We start from the raw sequence: 13,027 nt of genomic DNA, 5'->3' as shown, positions 1-13,027 counted from the left end.
TAACATATGAAAATGCCTAGGGCAGAGAGCTTAGCTAATTTGTACAAGTCTGATTGATATCTGATTGCTAGGAGAAAGAGCAAGAATTTTCACCCAGGAACTCCATCTCCAGAGTATGAAACTAGCAAGATAAGTCTGGCTAAGTATTATCTAGGGGGAAGATCAGCACTTTTACTTTGTTATTTCCAAACCATAGTGCTTGGTTTGGAAACAAGGAAAGCTGCAATCCTTTTTGAAATTGAAAAAGGGTGAGGCCTTGTGAAGGTATACTAACGAGATGACTGCCGAGCAAGGCTTTGGCAGCTCTAGTGGAGAGAGCAACTTTTGCTGCTTATTTTGGAATTTCCACATCAGCATTTGCCCCATTGTCTTAGGGCAGCCAGAAAGGCTAGGGTTCGATATGAATACTGATCCTTCCTTGAGACATATTCTGGTAGAAATAGTATCACAGAGCTCACTCCAGAGTACCTTCATCCAATTTTCCCATTGGAAAAAAATTTGCAAATTTTTTGAGCATTATGTAATTGGTACTGTCTTGTAACTGTAAGCTTTGACTAACAACAATAATAACAATGTAGTAATAGTAACAACAACAGCTAAAACTTTTTGTGCCAGGCCTTCGGCTAGGGGTTTCACATGTGTTATCCCATTCAACCTTTACAACAGTCTTCAAATGCAGACCTCATTATTACAGATAAGACAACAGAGGCTCAAAGAAGTTAAATGAATTGTCTAAAAGTTCTTCTTTTGCAAAGTTAACTAACTTCTTGTCTTTTATATTATTTTTTGAGACAGGGTCCTACTCTGTAACCCAGATTGTAGTATAGTGGCACCATTACAGCTCACTGCAGCCTTGACCTCCCAGGCTCAAGTGATCCTCCCACCTCAGCCTCCCAAGTAGCTGAGATTACAGGAGTGCACCACCACACCTGGCTAATTCTTTTGTTTTACAGAGACAGCATCTTGGTATGTTGCTCAGGCTGGCCTCAAGCAATTCAACTGCCTTGGCTTCCCACAATGTTAGTATAATAAGTCTGAGTCACCACATGTGGCTTTAACTACTTGTGATTACTGATTTTTATAACTAATAAAAGTAGATTCATGTGATTTTTACATCCCTCTGCCTCAAGGAAGGACACAAGGCAATTAATATTCACTTGGTAACTCTTCAGCTGTTCCATATAATCATACATATTTCATACTTTTGCAGTAATTCCATTTGTGATTCAAATACACTATTTTTAAAACATTACATACATCTAAAAAGTCACTAGTTTGGTATGTATAGAATTTGAACATGTCCCATGGAGAAGCCAGATGAAGAAAAAGGAACAGGTAAAATGTTTGTGGAATGAAGGCCCTGTTCCAATTCTCCCATACCCAGCAAAATAGAACCATCAGCCTTCTGAGTACTTTGAAGTTGATTATTTAATGAAAAACAAAAGGCAAAAATCTATAGTCAGGAACAAGCTGGAATGTATAATTTCTGTTGTAAGTATAAAAATTAAGTTTTGTGTTTTAATTGATTTTTCTAGGCAAATTCAATAAAATGATCAAATGCAATTAAAATATATTCTTCCCTGAAGCTCTCAAGTTCCCTGCTACTTTAACCTATGTTTGAATCCTATATGAAAACCCTTAGACTATAAATACGCACCAGGTGTGCCAAAGTGACACTTGGTGATAACAAACTCACAACAGAATTGAATTTCAGAGACTAGAAACAATTATCTTCCTCCACCTGTCCTTCCAACCTCCTCAACCCCAAAAAGTTCAGCATCTTATTTCATGCAGTCACAGTGAACTTTGTCAGTTTTTCTTCATTCAAATACTTAAATAACTTGCAACAGTTATTTGGTTTGAACTTCACAGCACAAGGTGAACCCAGTACTTATTTTTAACCAGCATGGAACATTGCAGATTTCTTGATTCTACTTCACAGAAAATTAGTCATCGATTTCTTAGGATAAATGAGTTCTGCTGAGCTATGGTGCAGACTGAGGCAAAGCGTAAATGAAGAAAAAAAGACCAGTCTCTCACTCTAAGATTCATTCGGTTTGTCACTCCTATGAATAACGTTAGCAACAGCTAAGACTGCATTCGTTGCTTGGTTTTCTCTTACCTTTTTGTCTAATTTCTCTGGTTTCAGGTTTCTCTATGACCAGAAGGTAGGAATACGAGCAGAGAAGAATATGTGGCAGAAAAATCTAAATTACTTCTAAAGAGCGATGAGAGGGGCTCTCACAGGATCCCAAGACCAACAGCTTTTTATCAGGAGAGCTCTAGAACCTTCAGAAGAAAGGTTAATCACACTATTATATCCTCATGCCTGAAGTCTAGCTCACCCCAAGCTGAATTGAAAGACTCTGTGGGCTGAGCGTCCCATGGACAAACGCAATCATCTTCGTATTGTGAAATGCAAGTAATGCCTTCTAGTCCTAAAATGTTGCCATTGCAGCCCTCAGCATGCCAGAGTTTGAGAAACGTAATTTCCTCATCTCTTTGGTGATCAGAAATAGAGTATGGAGTCCTTTTGTTAATTCATTCGATCAGCCATTTATCCAACAACAAAAATTAGTGATGACCTGCTAAACACTGCACTATGTTTTAGACATTAAAAGCTCTGAAGGTGAAGAATATGACACAGTACACAGACTCCCACAAATGAATGTCATCCCACTTCCTCTATTTACTTCAGAGTTTTATGTGTTTGCTCAGAGAAAGAAAGGAAAAGATTTGTAGAAGTAGGAAGGCACTGTAGTAAACACATCATCTCAAAATTTATAGTGCTAGGTTCCAATCACGAACTTGATATATTATAATTGAGTAACTTCAGACAAGCTTTGAAACTGCTATGTGGCTCAGTTTCTCTGTCTGTAATCCTAGGAGGGCGATAGTAATAGTACTTCCCTATAGAATGTTGGTAGTACCGCCGAATAGACTGTTGGAAGGACTAAATAGATTAAACTATGTAAATGATTCAGGGCAGTACATGGCAAATATTAAGCACAATATAAATAGTACAAATATTTTCATTATCCTCTGAGTTTAATCAAATTTCCTAGAATTCATTTGGACCAAATTGTCATGTGTGTGCAATTCTGCTAGATAATTTTGTTCTTATGAAGAAAGCTGGCGTCAGTTACCTATAATGTCATTATGAGTTATGATGGAGCTTATTTTCCAGGTCTAGAAAATAACTTGTAAAGTACATCTAACATTCTAAATTGGTCCTTATTAGTGGATGAATTCAAATTTGGAAGATTAAGGTGACAAAGACCTCCTCTTTGACCAAACCTTAGAGGCTCCTCAGAGCCCTCTTCTGAACTAAGCCTTGAAATTGACTCCTGAGCCTCACTTTAGCAAAGAATCCTGTTAAGCCAGTTTACTGAGAATTCTCCTCACTCTTGATAGATATCTAGAGTGATATCAAGGGGTCCCATGGAGAACCAGATTAAAAAAAAAAAAAAAAGAAACAGGTAAAATATCACTCTAGATATCAAGAGTGAGGAGAATTCCTCTCCTCCCACCCTCTTCCTTGATACCTTAAGCAAGTTCCTCTTAGTAACTGTCCATCTTCTCTCTTACTCTAAATCCCTGCTTGTCCCTATTGTATTTGGAGTTGAATTCACCCTCTGTCCCTACTGCAACAGTCTTGACCCCTATTGCAATAGTCTTGAATAAAATCTTTGTCATTTAAAAAATGTGTTTGAATAATTTCTCTTTAACAATCAAAACAATGAAATATCACTATGATTGAAACATGAGTAAGTCTCTACAAAAGGCAATGGGGACAAGTTCAAATAGATTGGAAGAGGATGTAATGCTCAGAGACAGATTTTCTTGTGATAGTGGATGATTAATGTGAATAGTGGTCAATCATAAAAGCAAGTTTGGACAAGGTGCAGTGACCCACACCTGTAATCCTAGCACTTTGGGAGGTCAAGGCAGTGACTCACACCTGTAGTCCTAGCACTTTGGGTGGATCAGTTGAGGTCAGGAGTTTGAAACCAGCCTCGCCAACATGGTAAAACTGGTCTCTACTAAAAATACAAAAAAAAAAAATTGCCAGGCATGGTGGTGGGCACCTGTAATCCCAGCTACTTGGGAGGCTGAGGCAGGAGAATTGCTTGAACTCAGGAGTCAGAAGTTGCAGTGAGCCAAGATATTGCCACTGCACTCCAGCCTGGGCAACAGAGTGAGACTCTGTCAAAACAAAACAAAACAAAAAACTCAGCAAGTTTGAAAAATTTGAAGCAATTCATCTGTAATTGTACGCCCATTAAAAATGTAAGGTTTAAAGTCAACTCAGGATGACCCTAAAGAAAGCTCATTTTCTAAAATTGGTGGTAATAATAATGATATATCATTCTTAGGCACATAGCATCATGCCTGGCTGCAGGTTAAATGGTGGGAGAAAACTGGCTTTGAGATAGACCATTTAGCAGGAAATAAAGTATCTAAAATAATTTGACAAACTGGAAAGACAAAAAAGAAACTGAATAGATGGGGTATTTAAGGTAGTTAAATTTCATTCAGCTTGAATATATGTGTACTAGAAGAAGGAATTAATAGTTATGATATTTGCATTTTTCCAATTGAAAACAATCGTTTAGTTTTCTGAATATATCAGTCAGATTCCAGAAACCCTAACTAGGAGACAGGGAAGAGGTTACAGTAGGTAGCTAGTCAGGCATGAGCAGGGCAGGAGAGGGCTCCCCACCCCCATCAGAAATGTCAGGCAACCATCAGGTGATGATCAGGTGGTTATTACACTTCCTCTAAAATAATAATTGGCCATAATTGGCCAGGGAAAGACAGTCTCCCAATAGATAGAAAAACCTGAAACTGGTGATTAGCTTCCAGATAAGATCTCTGGAGTTGGGCGAGTGGGCTCGAGCATGCGCACTAAGAGGCGAAGCAGCAGAGTTTACTGGTATATGACCTTACAGGAACGTACTACCGGTAAGGGAGTGTTACCAGTTACTGGAGTTGTACGCATGCTCACATTAGGCCTCAAGCGAGCATATGTACAAATGCAGTAAATACACTGCTCATGTGGCCCCTCCCAAGTGCTGGCAGCCGAATGTGCATGCGGACAGCCTGCTCCAAGGAAGAATTGGGGAGAAGAGACACAAGATCCCAGAAGTATGCCAACATATAAAACCCTATGTCAAAGGTCAAACCATGCACTTGATCTCTCAAGTCGCCTGTTTGTCCCTCTTCCAAGTATACTTTACTTTCTTTGGTGCCTGTTCTAAAGCTTTTTAAGTAAACTTTCACTCCTACTCTAAAACTTGCCTCCATCTCTCACTCTGCCTTTTGTCCCTTGGACAAATTCCTTCTTCTGAGGAGGCAAGAACTGAGGTTGCTGCGGACTCATATGGATTTCCCGCTGGTAACATACTTCCGTGCCATGTGACTGGGATATTACACTGCTAACAACGAGAGAAAATGTTGATAAATGGAGAAAGAAGTGGGCATTTACACTAAATATCATAAACAACTTTTTGTCATTTACTTTTTAAATAAGTAACCGCCCCATTTTCTTGAAGTATGAATAGTAAAAAGGCCTTGGTTTTAAAGTCCAAATTGCAGATTTCTGCATACTCGTCCATTAAATTAATAGAGAAATGTAGCAAGTCATTTATGACCACAAATTCCACCTTTCTTTAGGATTACTGCAAATTAAAATCGTTCCTGTATGCTCAAAGACATTTACCCATAGGCTACCTATACCTTTTGATTTATGGGAAAAAAGCTAGACTAAGTCTTGCACTGTACTCCCAAGAGAGTTTTGAGTGAGTGATGCTCTAAATCTATATCTGACATTCATCAGCAGGGAAAACGTAAACAAGAAAGGGTCTGGATGGAGGAAGTGAAAGAGGTCTTAGAGAAAAACTGACAAAGCCAGAGTCCATTGAAAATTAACCTTGAATGTCAAAGAAAAGCCCTGGGTTCTACTGCCAGCTCTGTTTCTAATTAGTACTATGACTACTGCCAGGACTCAACTGGAGCATTTGTAATGTGCAGGGATGATATTATCTAAGTACCCTACCAATTCTAAAATTCCTTGATTTGTAATGAGTAATCAAATACAAAATAAAATCAAATCCTTGATTTTAAGTACCATAATAAAAGATTGGCTCCAAAACACTTCAGATTCTGGGTTTCTAATTCTGGCTTGAATGCTTTTATTTTTCATTCAATTTTTCAACCTCAAAAAGGGAAAGAAAAGTTTTCTTTATCTGAATTATGAGAAACACTCTAACGGCCAGGTGTGCTGGCTCACGCCTGTAATTCCAGCACTTTGGGAGGCCGAGGCGGGTGGATCACAAGGTCAGGAGATCAAGACCATTCTGGCCAACACGGTGAAGCTCTGTCTCCACTAAAAATACAAAAATTAGCTGGGCTTGGTGGCGCATGCCTGTCATTCTAGGTACTCAGAAGGCTGAGGCAGGAAAATCGCTTGAATTGGGGAGTCGGAGGTTGCAGTGGTTCTGTTGCTGAGATCACACCACTGCACTCCAGCCTGGTGACACAGTGAGACTCCATCTCAAAAAAAGAAAAAGAAACACTATAGCTTTTAGGATAAAGGAAAACTGATGCTATCACTTTCCTCCTTTGGGGGTCTTCTGGAAGTGAAAGAGCTGATGTCTGCATCAAGATACAGGCATTGGCAGAATGACTTACATGTATGCAAACAAGCCAGTTTCAGTTTTTTAGGATTTAAATATATCTAAATTTAAATTGTTCCTTCTCTTTTTCTTTTTTGTCTACTCAGAGTTAAAACACATTTACTATAAATTATTATCAGAAGGTTTTCTCATATCCATGGTGTGAACTAATTTACAGAGTCCCAGGTACTGGTCTAGGTGCTGACGTACAGCAGTGAACTAAGCAAAGTCCCTGTTCTCGTGGAGTGTGCCTTCTATCAGACTGTACTGCTTTAATAATATTGACTGTACTGCTTTAATAATATTGAAAGTTCCTGTTTGTAGAAAAGTATGAAGAAAATAAATGCCATCTATGTTACACGATGATATTGTTCCATTTGCTTCAGGTATTCTTTTCCCCAAAAGAGATTATAGCAATTTACAATCCCAGCAGCAGAGTTGTTTTTATTTTATGTACTGAACATTACTTTAGTGTTTACTGTGGGCCAGGTACTGATCCAAGTGCTTTACAGTATTCACCATTTGATCTTCCTATAAATAAACACTGTGAGGTAGGTAATAACAACACCTACCTGGGGTATAGAATTCTAACATGGGCTGGGCACAGTGGCTCATACTTGTAATTCCAGCACTTTGGGAGGCTAAGGTGGTGGATCACTTAAGCCCAGGACTTTGAGACCAGCCTGGGCAACATGGTGAAACCCTGTCTCTATCAAAAATATGAAAATTAGCTGGGCAAGGTGGCATTTGCTTGTAGTTCCAGCTACTTAAGAGGCTGAGGCAAGAGGACTGCTTGAGCCCAGGCAGAGGCTGTACTGAGCTGAGATGGCATCACTACACTCCAGCCTGAGTGACAGAGTAAGACACTATCTCAAAAAAAAAAAAAAAAAAAAAAAAATCTAACATGGAAGGTTTATATTTTCAGCATTTAAAATATACCATTTTGTTATCTCGTGATTTTCATGGTTTCTGAGGAGAAGTAAGACGTTATGCTCACTGTGCTTTTTCTAAATATAACTTTTCCCCCTTCTAGCTGCTTTTAAGATTTTTATCTGTATTTTTGTTTTATGGTCATTTTTAGGTGTTATTTTCTTTGTGTTCAACTTGCCTGGCATAACCTAAGATGTTTTACCACGTGAGTTAACATTTTAAAAATGAAATTTGTAAAAGTGATATCTTTTTCAAATATTTCTTCTGCCCTATTCTTTTTCCTCTCTTTCTGGAACTTCAGTTACACATATATTTGACTGTTTGAGATTGTCCATGTGCTTTTTCATTCCCTGTTCAGTTTTTAGCTTTCATTCCTTTCTTTTATTCTTGCTTCAGTTGGGATCAATATATCTTCGAGTTCACAGATTCTTTTTCTCTTCTGTGACTATTATATAATCAAGCCCATCTTAATTTTGGATATTTATCATTCAGTTCTACAGTATCATTTTCTTTATTATTTATTCGTCCCCCTCCTCCTCCTCTCCTTTGTCTTCCTCTTCAGTATTCCATTTCTTTTTGGAACTCTACATCTCTTCATTCATTTTATGTTTCTTTTCCATGAATTTCTTTGACATGTTTGCAGTAGTTATTTTAAAGAGCTCTCCTGTGAATTCCAACATTTGTGTCCTCTATGTGCTATTTCTATTAACTAGTTTTTTTCCCTTGACTATGGGTCACAGTTTCCTGTCTAATAATTATTTATTTTACACTGGAACACCGTATTTTAAAAAACCATAAAAAGGAGAGTAAATATAGTTTTCTCCAGAGAGGCATATTGCTTCCTCTGTTAGATAGCTAGAGAGTGTTTAATTACTTCAATCCAATCAGGAACTGAGTTGGATTGAGGCTGAATTTAAATTTTGGTAAGTTCCAGCTCACATCTGATTTTGAATATCTTTAGGATGAGATATGTCCTGTGTGTATTATAGACTTTTTCTTTTAGCATGACTTTGGGTTTTAAGCACCGTGAGTTAGTGGAAATCTCTCTCTGCCTTTCTAACCCCACCTCCAGCTTCCTGTACTGCTTCTTCTGGGAACTCAGCCGAAGTCCCACGGGGGAAATCAGCAGCTAGGAAGAATCAGCTTTATTTTTTGGATTAAGTTTTTATTGTTGCAATCTGTCATACCAGCTAACATGCTTAGTTAATGTTCTACTTGTTTCTCTTTTCTTCAGAAGGGTCTTAAGCCAGATTCTCCACCTTCCCATGCCCAGATTGAGCAGATGCCTCCAGGAAAGGGGCCTCCAGCATTCACCCATCTAGAAAGGGCTTCTCCTTGTCTAAATTTTCATTTCTTTGGACCATTTTTATTTGTAGTTTTTTGAACTTTAAAAAAAGTATGATAACTTATATCTATTTTTCCTATATTCTAGTCAGAATATCCCAATCTCCTACATTCTAACCATGTGCCTAGTAAGGTTAGGTCGTACTAAAGAGCCAATTTTTTTTTAAATGTGTCATTTTCTTTTAATCTTTAAATGCCAGCAATTAGACAGCCTTTCCTTTTGACAGATAGCTCTGGTGTTGTGTTATTGTTATTTGTTCAGTTTCTTTTGCAAAGTACTGTGAATATCTGAGCACAAATCTACCATTGTACACCAAAGTGCTTTGTGGGCCCTGTTAATAAAATCTAGTTTCTCCTACATGAAATAAAAAGTGTAATAATTTGAAATTATGGAAGCAAAATGCTGGACTTATACTTTGGTATATTTTTGGAAGTCTAAAATATTGAAATGCCTGAAATTAACTCAAAATGCTATATATTGTGGGGTGTCAGAAAGAAAAAGAAAACTCTTGAAAAGGCTAACAGCAGCCTTTTTTTTTTTTTTTTCAGCTGTTTCTAATTTGCTGCAGGTTGTTATGACATGAAGGCATAAATTGCAGGTGATGGGGTTAGGAGGTTTGAAAGGTCTTATAATTGGTGGGAGCTCAAATGTAAAACTTGGTAAAAGTTTCCCTTTCTAAATCAGGTTTAAAGTGACAGAGATCCTTATCTCATGGTAGCATCTTCTGTACACATGAGAGCAATAAGAGATTCCCAGAGTCAGTGAACCCAAGATCTCCATCAATTCCATGAACTGCGTGTGACCACAGCCCTAAACGGAAACAACCAAGGGGGAGGAAACTATTGGTAACATAAAAACCTAACAGTATTGGGCAGGATCATTGAAGATACCAGTGAAACAGAGCAGTCATTGGGTAGAACCTTGTAAATAAGATTGCTGAAGGACAGGGCTTTCTAAAAAGGCTTCCCTGAAGAAAATTACCCTGGAGGTAGGTGTCAGAAGACAACAGTTTCTAGATTAATTTAAGGTGCCTCCTAACACTCTGGAAATTGTTGCAGTCCTGTGAGGTTTCAGAGACCAGCTGAAGATCTGGGTAATATCTTGCTTAATCAGAAGGGCAAAGGAATCAGTGAGGGATATAAGTTTACTTCGGCCTGTGGTACAATTTGGGGAGCACAACTCAGCCCAGAGAGCTGAGGTAGAGTTACCTTGTCTATGAGGATGCAAAAGGGTGAACGCTAGGAGGAGGAGGAGGACTAACAGGGCTGTGGTTATATATTTAAAACTCTTCTGGAGCTCAAGCTCAACAAGGGTAAGGGAACTCATTCTTATAATCTTTTGAAAGTAATCTGGGCATATCGCATATTCATTCCATTTAATGACTATTTTTTGTTTATATATTGATATATTCATTTTAGTTATAAACGATAACCACAGTGTATTTGAGCTAGGACTTGGTGACAGTGGAACCAAAATAGAATTTGTGGTTTGGATTCTAATATATTTAATGGTAAGTACCTCAAAGTTAAAGATTTTATTAATATGAAGACATTATAGACATCTTCAAAACTAAGACACTGAATTTACCCAAAAATGTACATCGATAGCAGATTTGATTTTTTTCTGACATCTAAATTACTGTTTCCAAGAAAGTGAGATTTTTCTTTCTTTGACAGATACATTTCTTAATTATTTGATCAGTTTCCATGTCAAAAATAATGTACAAATGAAAGAGGTTTGTGTCTATGGGAGCTTAGCCAAAGCAACAGACCAGATATAACATCAATATACGCCTTAAGCTCATTCCCTCATCTGCTTACAAACATTTCTACATCTTCTATTTTTCTTTCCCTTTCTCTGTTTCTACCTCTTTGATGGACATAAAAAAGTATGAAGTTTCTTGTTTTTTAAGTGTAATAAAGCTTTATATACTATGGTCTTCATATTTAGCTTGGAAGGATGTATCTATCTTTATTAACAAAATTTAAACTCTTCATTGTATGTCAAGATCCTATATGAGCTGGCTCTCATCACATATCCATTTCTCTCTCATGAGTACACTGCAGGTCCTTTAATAATTTTTCTGATTATTGAACATGCCATACTCATTTCTGCCTCAGAGGTTTTACACTCTCTCTTCTTTGAATGTTATACTCTTGCACTGGATCTTAGCATGACTGCTTTTTTTATTACATTCTGGTCTCAGCTCAAAATTTCCATTTCTCAAGAGTGACTTTCTCTAGCTACTCACTAGTCTAGTTCTCTGTCTTTGCCTGTCATCATCAGTCATATTGCCTATGTTCATGTTCTTTTTAAATTATTATCTGTCTCCCGGGCTGGAATGCAATGGTGCAATCTTGGCTCACTGCAACCTCTGCCTCCCTGGTTCAAGCCATTCTTCTGCCTCAGTCTCTTGAGTAGCTGGGATTACAGGCACACATATCCATGCCTGGCTAATTTTTGTATTTTTAGTAGAGATGGGGTTTCACTGTGTTGGCCAGGCTGGTCTTGAACTCCTGACCTCAGGTGATCCACCTGCCTCAGCCTCCCAAAGTGCTGGGATTACAGGCATGAGCCACCATGCCTGGCCCCATGTTCATGTTCTTATTCATGTTCATGTTCTCATGTTCTATGTTCGTGTTCTCATTTGTTTGCTAGACTAGCTTTCCCTAAATAAATGCAAGTTTCATGAAGGCAGAAACATCATCTGTCTCATTACTTCTGTTTCCAGCAATTAGGGCATTCCCTGGCACATGGTAGGCAACAAACATGAAGAAATGAGTGAGTAATTTTTTCTCCCCATTTATAGTGTATAATATATTCCTAGTTAGGCTTACTTTTTATGCTTGAAGTCTGGTTAGGAAAAATATTGCATCAACATTTAATCAACAAATGGTATTCTAAAATACCATGCATAAAATCACTAAGCAAATCAGAAGAGCAATATTCTTCCAGTATTATTAGAATAATGTATCCAAGCTAAAAGCTTCTTGAAAGACAGGCTGACAAATTAAATGACAATTTATGACTTGAATGAAGAAATGTGCTTAAATTTGCAAGTGTGTTCAACTGTGATGGCATTTTTGAAGACAATATAGAAGAAACTCGGGGGTGTGGATTTGAGGTAACTCTGGAGTGGAACTTCAGATTATGTTTATTATTAATCCAAAGCTCTCTGATGTTTTCTTATACAAGCTATTGATTCTAATCAGATTCCTACTATTAACTGCCACAAAGTTTGCCTCTTTGGGGTTGAATGAAACTGGGTAAATTCATTTGAAGGGAAGTTTACCTAAAGGAGGTCAAAGCATAAAGGATGGAGATGGTTTAGGTTGACTGTAGCACACACTGTGTAGAAGGCATCTAAGTGGGTAGGGCAAGAAGAAGAAGTTGGACATCAGTTACAGATAGACATAATTTGATTGTAGTCACATATGGCAGGGGCATTTGTGATTCACTGCTCATATGTGCCCTCATTTTGTGTTTCTATTAATGGTCTATGGACTCTGTAGTTTCTGCAGTGAATTGCTGTAGGTTTTACCCATAGTAATTTTATTCCAGTAGGGGCTATTATTAGAGTCATACTCATCTGTTGCTTGTTGCTACAACAAAACACCTGCTAAGGAATCTGAACTTTGTCACTTTGAAGGAGGAAATGATGAGACACCAAATGCTTCTGAATAGGAGACTTATAAGGCAGAGATATGGTGTAGGGATAAATTTGATGAAATATACACTGTATATGGGAAGGGAGTTTAAAGGAGGAAAAACCAATTATTATGCTATTGTAATTTTTAGACAAGAGACAACAAAACCTAACCTGTGACTGTTAGTGGAATGAAGAAGGGATGATTGGCACTACAAAGGGAAAAGGATAATAATTATTTATCTAGCCCTTATTTTGCGCAAGTTACTCAGCTAAATATTTTACACATATTATCTTGATTTATATAAGCCCATGAAGTTAAGAAACATGCCAAGGGCATTCAGCTATTAATAGCAGGACAATTCAAACCCAAGTTTGGCTCCTGCAAAAACATTCTGCTAACCATGAGACTATACCAACTGATAAAAA

At 37.8% G+C, this 13,027-nt stretch overlaps 1 protein-coding gene across 2 annotated transcripts in view; it reads right to left on the bottom strand.

Annotated features, from left to right (window-relative positions):
• Positions 1–13,027, bottom strand: part of FAR2 (fatty acyl-CoA reductase 2) — a 154,973-nt gene that overhangs the window by 92,596 nt on the left and 49,350 nt on the right. The window contains exon 1 of one of the 2 annotated variants that reach the window (XM_003926617.4): positions 2,123–7,559. The exons of the other annotated variant lie outside the window; for it this stretch is intronic. The gene's annotated coding sequence lies outside the window, so the exon portion shown is untranslated. Of the gene's footprint in view, positions 1–2,122; positions 7,560–13,027 lie in introns of those variants that run through there. 2 annotated transcript variants of the gene reach the window in all.

Source organism: Saimiri boliviensis, chromosome 7 (assembly GCF_048565385.1).
Source record: "Saimiri boliviensis isolate mSaiBol1 chromosome 7, mSaiBol1.pri, whole genome shotgun sequence".
In the NCBI taxonomy this organism is placed as follows: domain Eukaryota; kingdom Metazoa; phylum Chordata; class Mammalia; order Primates; family Cebidae; genus Saimiri; species Saimiri boliviensis.
The sequence above is the reverse complement of the archived record's forward strand: the minus strand, read 5'-3'. Positions and strand labels throughout refer to the sequence as shown.